Genomic DNA, 10,387 nt, shown 5'->3' on the forward strand with positions numbered 1-10,387 from the left:
TAGGTCACTAAGGACTTGCTTTATAAATCTGGGTGCTCCTGTATTGGGTGCATATATATTTAGGATAGTTAGCTCTTCTTGTTGAATTGATCCCTTTACCATTATGTAATGGCCTTCTTTGTCTCTTTTGATCTTCGTTGGTTTAAAGTCTGTTTTATCAGAGACTAGGATTGCAACCCCTGTCTTTTTTTGTTTTCCATTTGCTTGGTAGATCTTCCTCCATCCTTTTATTTTGAGCCTGTGTGTGTCTCTGCACGTGAGATGGGTTTCCTGAATACAGTACACTGATGGGTCTTGACTCTTTATCCAGTTTGCCAGTCTGTGCCTTTTAATTGGAGCATTTAACCCATTTACAGTTAAGGTTAGTATTGTTATGTGTGAATTTGATCCTGTCATTATGATGTTAGCTGGTTATTTTGCTCGTTAGTTGATGCCGTTTCTTCCTAGCCTGGATGGTCTTTACAGTGTTGAAGACTTTTCTATTTCCAAAAGCATTTCTGTAGGATTCCTAACTCCTGACTACTTTAACAATTATTATCTATTATGGATGACAAAAAGAACAGAAAAAAATTGTAAGGGAAGTAGTCTGCAATATTAGTCAAAACAATGTCATTGATCTCTTGAGCAGTGCCAATCTAGAGAACAAAGTTCAATGTTATTCTTTGCTTCCCATCAATACCTTGGCCAAAAACCAGCTTCCGAGACCTAACATATAGCTCCAGGATAAGTTGACAATGGGAACTTAAATCTAATTTTCAAAGCTTCTCCAGTGATGTGAAACAACTTTGAAAGGATAATTGATATTATCCTTTAAATTCTTAAAAGGTGGTATGAGGATCACACTAGCATGAAAAGTGATGCAGTGATCATGTTGTATTTGTGTGACAATCTCATGTCCAACTGGGACAAGAGAAATAGGAGTATTTAGAGGGCTTAGGGGTAAAGGCAGCATACCAGATGTGTCCTGGGCAGAATGGAGTCTATTTTGCAGAGCATAAGGAGATGTAATGACCCATAAAAACTCCTGGTTACTGCTCTAACACAAGAGGGGACTGGGAAAGAGACATAGTACATTTCCTTGCAGCCTGGGCCTACCCCAGAGTTTTGTGTCTTTTTATAGGTTCTTCACATGCTGAGCTATAGCATCAAGAGTCTGGCTTGGAAATTGACTTAATTATTAGGCCCTGGATATGTTTAGTGCTTAAGTTTCTTTCTATTCTCCTTATGTAATTTGTCTTCTTTCAATACAACAGACCCAGGGCATAAGCATAATGACTTGGAATGGCAAATATCCCAACCTTGTATAGTTATTTTTCTAACGTGCTTGAGTTTATTTTCACTTCTTATGCCTTTCAGTCCCTGCTGACTTTGTTACTCAGTTCAAAGTGCACTGTTTCTTTACTGACATGAGAGCCTAGGATATTTGCAGTTCCTCTGGAGACTCCTGCCTGCTCACATATCCTCAGCTAACACCATCTTTGTCTTTCACAGCTCCTCAGGTGGCTGAAATTTTCACAGCTTGTTAGGTGGCTCTGGCTTTCATAGTCTGTGGCCCTGAATGACTGCTAGGGGAACAGCATTCTCACTCTCTCCCAAAGCCAAGCTTCACAGTGGAAATGTGTGAGTTGTGCCAGTAGCCTCCCAGAAATCCTGCGGTCATGGCAGATGCAAGCTAACTCAGCATGGTGATGAGATTTCTTCCAGATTGGGAATTGATGTCCCAAACAGAAAGTGAATTGTACTGACTTCATTCTCAAGTAAGTTGTTGTGACAAGTGAAAATCAGAGCAATACCACACAAAATGGCTGGCAGAATAAACAGCAAGGAGCATTATATGTACAATATTGGTCCCTGTATGTCTTCTTTTCTTTTAATAGCTGTTAATATGACCAAGATGGCAAAGTGTATTTAACAGAGGCTTCCCTTGATATGGCACTATTTTCAGGAGCCAGGGAAAAGCTGCATTTTATCAGGAAGAAGGTAATAAGCAGGAATTGAAATGTTTTCATTTGGATCCTAAGTGGTGCCTAAGGAAAAATTGCACAATGTTAAAGCAACAATAATTGGTTCCTCCTGGCTTTTCCCATTGAAGGAAATTGAAATTCAATTGACTTTCAATGGAATAGCCATGGAGTTCCAATTGTCATTGCTCCGACTTTGTGCTTGTCTATCGGAAGAATGGTATGGGAGCCAAAAAAAGAAAAAGTCTTGAAACAGCTGGGAAAAATAGTGCAATTATTTTAGGACAGATTGGAGGGGACTGGGATATTCCAAATATATAAATACATTTCAATGTACTTCAGAGCCCATAACTGATACATTGCTAATGGCAATATCAATTTGGAAATGGTTGGAAGTGGAGTGCAATTTTTGCCATTTAGTTATTGATAGTAAAGTAAAATTTAATAAAAATAAATTATGACAACAGTCTAGGTTTGGATGCAAAATGAGAGATATAAATTTTATGATTTTAGATAATTTTATGGATTTAGATAATTTTAAGTAGTGTTTCTAGGATTCAAGGTACCACCACAAAATGATTGCAATAATTAATGCTTATTTTTAGATACCCTGTCAGATATTTTGCAGTTTACCTTATTTATTCCTTGCAAAAACTTAGTGAGGCTAGTACTGGTCGATTTATAGGTGAAGAATTTCAGGCTTAGAAAAATTAAGCGCTTTTCTCAAGATAATATAGCCAGAAAATGGTTGAGCCAGGGTTTAGTCCAAGGAAGATTGACCCTTTAACGTCTATTAGATCCTGGCCCTAAGAAAGGTTATTCACTAGAGAAAAATAAAAATAAAAAAATAAACCCACTGGGACTACAGATATACTATAAATAGGAACAGAAATAAGGGACTAGGGTTATTAAAGCAATGGTTGAACAAACTAGTTGGAGAAATAACTGAAAGGGAGCCATTAATTATTTGATAAAAATTCTACTTAAATGCCTATTTTGTTTAACGTACTAGATTTGACATGAGCTAAAGAGACATATTTTAAAACACTTTGTTGTGAGACATTTTAAGCAAATACAAAAGTAAGTAGACTAGTATTATGAATCTCTATATATCATTCACTTACCTTAAACAATTATCAACTCACTGCAAATCATGTTTCATGTTATCCTCAATTGCTTCCCCACCACCAACATTACTAGGAAGCAAATCCAGGGTCCTATTATTTTATTCATAAATGTGTCAATATATCATATTCTAATAAAGACTTTTTATTTTAGAAATAACCACAGTATATTTTAAATAAATTATAACTCTTTAAATATTAGTCACTATTCAATTTCCTAAAATATCTAAGAATTTTTTAAAATATGCTTTATTTAGATATAGCTTACATTAAATAAAAACAATCTATCTCATGTGTAGATTTCAATGATTTTTAACATATATATACATCTGTGCAACTACTACCAAAGTCAAGATATAGAACATTTTCCTCATCTCCAACATTTCCTTCTTACTTTCTTCGTTTCTGCTCCTTTCAACATCAGCTCCAAGAAACCACGAATCTTTCTATCATTATGAGGTATTATTTTCCATTTGATTTCTGGCTTTGATCTTTAATATTTCCTTTCTTTTACTTATTTTGACTTAATTTTCTTTTCTTTTTCTAGCTTCTTAAGTAAAACTTTGATAATAAACTTGAATGTTTTCTCCTAATACAAGTTTTTAAATCTATACATTTCCCTCTAAACACTACTTTAGTTGTATTCCATACATTTGATACACGGCCATTTTATCTTCATTTTAGTCAAAATATTTTCTAATTTCCCTTTGATTTCTTGTGACTCATAGATTATTTAGAAGTTTGTTGTTTATTTTAAAAATATTTGGTGATTTTTGCAGAAATCTTAATGTAACTGATTTCTAATTTAATTCTGTTTTGCTCAGAGAATATACTTCCTGTGATTTCAATCATTTTAACTTAGTTGTGACTCATTTTGTTGTTCTGCAGTCTATCTTGGTGAGTGTTGCATGAGTGCTTGAAAAGAATGCTTATTCTGTTGCTGCTGGCTCTAAGTAATGCCGATTAAGTCAAGTTGATTGTAGTGTTATTCAATCTTTTCTATCTTTACAGATTTTTTCTACTTATTCTATCAATTAATGACAGAATAAAAGAAAATATCCAACTGTGTTTGTATATCTGTCTATTTCTGTCAATCATTGCTTCGTATATCATGAAGATCTTTTATTGTGTGTATATCCACTTAAAATCACAATGCCCTTGAAGGATTAATATGTTTATCTTTTATTCTTTTTTTGACATTCATGTTGCCTCCTAGTTATTTAGCTATTCTAGCTTTTTATATTTATTGTTTGCATGATATATCTTTTCCCATTCTTTAATTTTTAGCAAACTTCATACATATTATAGTGGTTGTCTTGCAGAAAACTTAGAATTTGGTCATGTTCATATCCAGCTTGATAATTCCTGTTTTTTAATTGAAGTGTTTACAACATTTACATTTAATATAACTGTTAAAATGGTTGAATTTAAATCTGCCACCATCTTATCTGTATTCTGTTTTTCCCATCTAGTCTTTGTGTCTATTTTCTTTTTCTGTCTTATTGTACATAAATTATTTTTATAATTCTATTTATCTCTTTGTTTTATACTTTTAATTGTTACTCTAGGATTTAAAATATTCATCTTTAATTTATTACCGCTTACCTTCAAATAATGCTATATCACTTTACATAAAAAACCCTTACACCTTTACACTTATATACTTTAATTTCTCCATTCTTCTCTGTTGTACTTTTGTTGCCATGTATTTTACTGCTACATATGTTATAACGCACAAACTGATACATTGTTAATATTTTCTCTTTAATCAGTTAATTATGTTTAACAAAAGTTTGAAAAGTAGTTATGGTCATATGTGTGTATATGTATGTGTGTGTTTGTATGTATATATGCTTCCTGTGTGAAAGTTATAATCAGTCATTTCTCTGAGGAATACTAGATTGTTTCAGTGAGAAATTAAGATTCTGCAGTCTGAGTGATAGGGTGCTCATTATTACTAAATTGGCCATTATTTGTAAAACACCTAAAAATAATGAGATGTATTTAGTGAGAATTTTCTCCTTATTCATAAACAATTATCACAAACTTAGCAGCTTAAAACAACACACATTTTATATATTTATCATTTCTATTACTTTTAATTTTTTGCAGGAACATAGTTGTCAATTTTGTACTTTCTTTTCTGTTTAAAAAACTTCCATTAAAATTATTGTAATGTAGGTTTCATGAGATGAATTCTCTAAGATTCTGTTTGTCTCTAAAAGTACTTTTTTGCTTCCATTTTTGAAAGATACAGTCTTTGGATAGATGACTCTGCTTTCATTTTTTTTCTTTTGGCACAAAAAAGTGCCATTCCATTTTCTTTTAGCTTGCATAATTTCAGAAAAGAAGTCTTAATTTATCTTGCTTTAGCTGCTGTGTGGGCAATATGTCTTATTTCTCTAGGTACTTTTAAGAGTTTCTCTTTTTCATTGGTTTTCAGTAATTTGTTAGTAATACATGTCTTGAGGATCTTAATTACATGTCTTTTTGATTTTTAAAGCAAAGTAGGTCATAAGTTCGTACTAATACTTCTTATTCAAATTCAGGCATGCAAGATTTTTACTTGATCTCACATGTCTTATACTGGTACCTTCTTTCTCCTATGTCCAAAATTCCAATTCTCAACAACATACTTTCTAGCTGTCCTCATATCAAAATTCAGATGTCTGAGAACAATACCAGCCATATCATGTTTGAAAATAGCTTAAATTTTGTTTCTGCATTGTTTAAATCTAGAATATGCCACTAGTTATATTTGTCAAATCACTATTTTTTAAAGCTCCTTGAAATAATTCCTACAAGTACGTATACAAATAAGCTGTTTTTGGTTTCGTTTTATTTTAACTCTTAAGGTCTACTTTAAATTTCTCATTTTATTTTATAAATACATTAAATTTCCATGACTCAAGTATCAAGTCTATAAAATATAGGACATTGAATGAAGAATAGAAGATTCTATTCCTTGCCCATCCACTATTAGCGGTTACTCTCATTTAACTCCAGCCCCTTGGCCCTAGTCAACAAAGAGTAAACTTTCTGTCTCTAAGGATTTGTTTATTCTGGACATTTTGTACAATTAGAACCATAAATATGTGGCTTTTCATATCTGGCTTTTTCTCCTTTGTCATAATGTTTTAAAGGTACGTCCATGTTGTAGCATAGTTCAGTACTTCATTTTTATGGCTGAATAATATTCACTGTATGGCTATTACACATTACACTTTTTCATTTATCAGTTGATGGACATTTGGGATATTTCCAGTATTTTATGAATAATGCTATAAACATTAGTATATAAATTTTTACACAGGTATCTTTTCATTTTTCTTGGATAAATGCATAGGAGTGGAATTTCTGGGTCACATGGTAACTCTAGGTTTAAACTTTTGAGGACCTTTGAGACTGTTTTGCAAAGTGGTTGCATCATTTTACATTCCCACCAGCAGTATATAAGTATTTTAATTTCTCCACATTTTTCCAACACCTGTTATTATCTGCATTTTTTATTACATTCATCTTAGCAGTTATGAAGCGGCATCTCATGTTTTTAATTTGCATTTCTTTGGTGGTTAATGCTGTTGAGTATGTTTTCATGTGCTTATTGTCTATATGTAGCTTCTTTAGAGAAATGTCTATTCAGATTCTTGGCCCACTCTCTTCTGTCTTTTTTTTTTGCACACTCTGTGTAACCATTTAAGAAAACTCATGTTTATTTGTTATTATTTTTAAGGTAAGCAATTATACATAAATGAATATGTCCTCTGCCCTCATAGATAAATGACAGCTTGTGATATACAGTTGCTTTTTTCACTTGTTTTTGTTCATGCTGATTCTTCCATAATTACATAAAGAGAAAGTATTCCTTTTTTAATCAATGTACTACTGTACTGTGGAGGCATGTCATACTTTAGTTCATAGTATAAATGTGCCATGCTTTATTTAGTTGATTCCCTGGTTGTTGAACATTTGGAGTGTTTACAATTTAAGTACCATTTCAAATAATAAAGATGCATAGAATAAGCTTCTGTATCCAATTGTACAATTGTATAATATATCTCTGCAATTGATTCCTAAAATCAGTATTTGTAGACCAAATTATAAATAAATATATACTTTTTGTAGATATTTCCAAATCTCTTTTCCTAGGGATTGAACCATTTTAAGTTCTCACTGGCAAGGTATGAGTATTCTTGTGTTTCATCCAAAATTATGTTGTCGAAGAGTTGATATTTCCAGTTTGACCGGAGAGAAATAGCAGGTCCGTGTGCTATTAATTAGCATTTTCTTATGGTTAAGAGTCATATGCAATTAATTATCTATGAAAGTTCTGTTCACATTTCTATCCTGCTTTTTTTCTTTTTGGTCTGAATCACAGATTGTTTTTCTGTTGTTTTTTTTCTTCTTCTCTCTCTATTTTTTTTTTAACAAAATGATAAAATACATCACACATAATGGAATTTTTTCTGTGTGTGTGTGTGTATTTGTGTGTGTGTGTGTGTGTGTGTGTGTGTGCCTTGCCATTTAGGGCTCTTTCATGACCACTCACCATCTCTGTCTAAGGGGAAGCTTCATGAGAAAATTATACTTTTTTTTTTCACATTATAAACATTGGTATCTGTGCCTGTAAAAACCATTTGTCTCTCTCTTAGATCCCTCGGTATAATTATGGACTTTCATTGGTTAACATGAGTATACTTCTCTGAGTCCTACACTATACCCCTTTAAATTTGTATAATTTATATTTCCTTTACTTAGGTGTATCTTTATGGGTCTTTTGTGGATGACCCAATTCTTTATTATTGCAAAGGGCCAAATAGTTTCACCTGGGAAGTCTGTTTTTTTTTTTTCATATAATTACTAAGCTACTGTAAACACAACCTAGAGTTTTGTCACTATCAATATCACAAAACTATGGTTTGCATATTATTTCTCTTACTTGAATTGATCTAGGTAAGATATGCAGAATGGCAGAAAATGTCTATAAGTTTTGCTAATGGCCAAAGTAAGTTCTGAATGAAATTTAGTGAGATGATGAAAATGATCTTTACTAACAATCCTTTGTTAATAATCATAAATATATTTTAAGAGATTGTTTCAGTTTGAGCTTGCTGCTGTAGTATACTTTCTCTTAGAGAGCATTGTTTGTTTTTTTTCATGAGATCAATTAAATGGATGTTCCTATAAGTGAATATTGGGATCTTTTTCCTTAAAGGGCTAATCTCAGGAGGGGTTTGTATTACTAAGAGAGCAGTCAATTAAAAACCTAAAATCTCAGTGGTTTAGTACAATGTTTATTCTTCTATAAGATATACCTAGTATGTGTTCATTTCTCTTCTCTATTTTGTAATATACAGCTGAAACACATATCCTCAAAGTCAGCTTGATAGGAGAAAATAAAGATAAAAAAGACATACTGCTTTTTAAATCCTGTGACCTAAAAGTGAAGCATCACTTCAGCTCATAGCCAACTGGCTAAAAGTAGTTACACAGGCTCAATCTAACTGCAAGGGAGACTGTGACATAATGGAGTACATGGATCTTTGGTGTGCTGACTATAGTTTGAATGTCTGTCCCTTTCAAAAACATATTGAAATTTAATCCCCAATGTGGCTTAATGGGCCTTTACGGGGTGACTGGATCATGAGGGCTCTTCCCTTATGAACAAATTAATTTATTCGTGGATTAATGGGTAAATATATTAATGGGTTATTATGGGAGTGGATTTGGTGACTTTATAAGGAGGGGAAGAGAGATCTGAGCTGGTACACTTAGCCCTGTCACCATGTGATGCCCTGTAGTGCCTCAAGACTCTGCAGAAAGCTTCCACCAGCAAGAAGGCCCTCACTAGATGTAACCCCTCGACCTTGGACCTTGGAATTTTAAGCCTCCATAAGTGTGGAAAATAAATTCTTCATCTTTATAAATTACCCAGACTTGGGTATTCAGTTATAAGGAAAAAAAAGTCTTATATGGTTTTCATAGGGATGTATCAGAAGGAAAGCCTTTTCGCACTGAATGGTGTATTCTGAGAATTGTGCCACAGCACTTTGAGAAAAAATGGGTTAGGAAGACCTGGAGAAGAGAAATACGGAAGTGACCAGAGAAAAGAGAGAGCCACACCAAAATGGCAGCAAGCTAATTCATATGAAGTCACATAGCGGATAAGAAATTTCCTATAATGGGGACTGAGTGATACATTTCTAGGAGTACTTAGGTCTGGCATTAGTTTTGAAGTTGTGTTTTTCTTTATGCTATAATTATGTTTTTTTTTTTACTGTGGTAAGAACAACTATCATGAAATCTACCCTCTTAATTTTTTAAGTGTGCAATATAGTATTGTTCACTATAGGCACAATGTTATACAGCAGATCTCTAGAACTTAATCATATTGCATAAGCAAACTTTATATCTGTTGGATAGCAACCCTCTCCACTCACTCCCTGGCAACCACACTCTGCTTCTATGTGTCTAACTATTTTATGTACCTCACATACATGGTATCATGCATTGCACTCCCATGTTCATTGTAATTACTTTTCATTATCCACAAATAGTAAGTGAAGATACTACAGAGAATAGCCTTGTGTTATTGGTAGGTGATTATTTAGGGGGAAATTGGAAAATGAGATTCTTTGAAGTAGAGCATTAAATGTGGTAGATAGAGAAAATTCTCAGATATAGAGAAAAGCCAGGAAAAATAATTAAAATCAAGCTGTCACTAGAAGTTAGGGTGAGAGATTCCAGGAGCTCATAAACAAGCCCCTCCTCTACTCCTGAATTCTGGCAGAAAAGTCTTGAGTAGAGCATGGCAACTTCCACCTCACAGCAAACATGATGTGGTTCTAACCATTTAGAGGAAACAGTGGCCCTGTAAAGTTGTAGGATTCAGGATTTTCTTTGTTGAACAAATAATACTCCATTTATTGACTTGTTAGTATTTAGTAGAAATTATGCTATAAAATTTATAAATTTTATCTAACACAATAGGTATTAGCTTACTTATTTTACAGATTAGATAACTGTGGCTCTGAGAGTTTAAATCACTTGCCATGCATGCATGTGTGTGCACGTGTGTGTGTGTGTGTGCACGCCTGTACTGGAAATAAATGCCTTAGATTCCATTCTTCTCCTGTCTTAAACTATATTCTGATTTGCTAAGCTTTGCCATCGATTACGTCAGAATTTACTGGAACTTACCGGAACGTGATATTTGTACATAACAGATATCAATGGCATGTACTCGTTTTGTCTAAGAAATGCAAACCAGTACTACTATACTGCTCAAGGTATTGATGAGAT

This window comes from Pongo pygmaeus, chromosome 13 (assembly GCF_028885625.2).
Source record: "Pongo pygmaeus isolate AG05252 chromosome 13, NHGRI_mPonPyg2-v2.0_pri, whole genome shotgun sequence".
Classification (NCBI taxonomy): domain Eukaryota; kingdom Metazoa; phylum Chordata; class Mammalia; order Primates; family Hominidae; genus Pongo; species Pongo pygmaeus.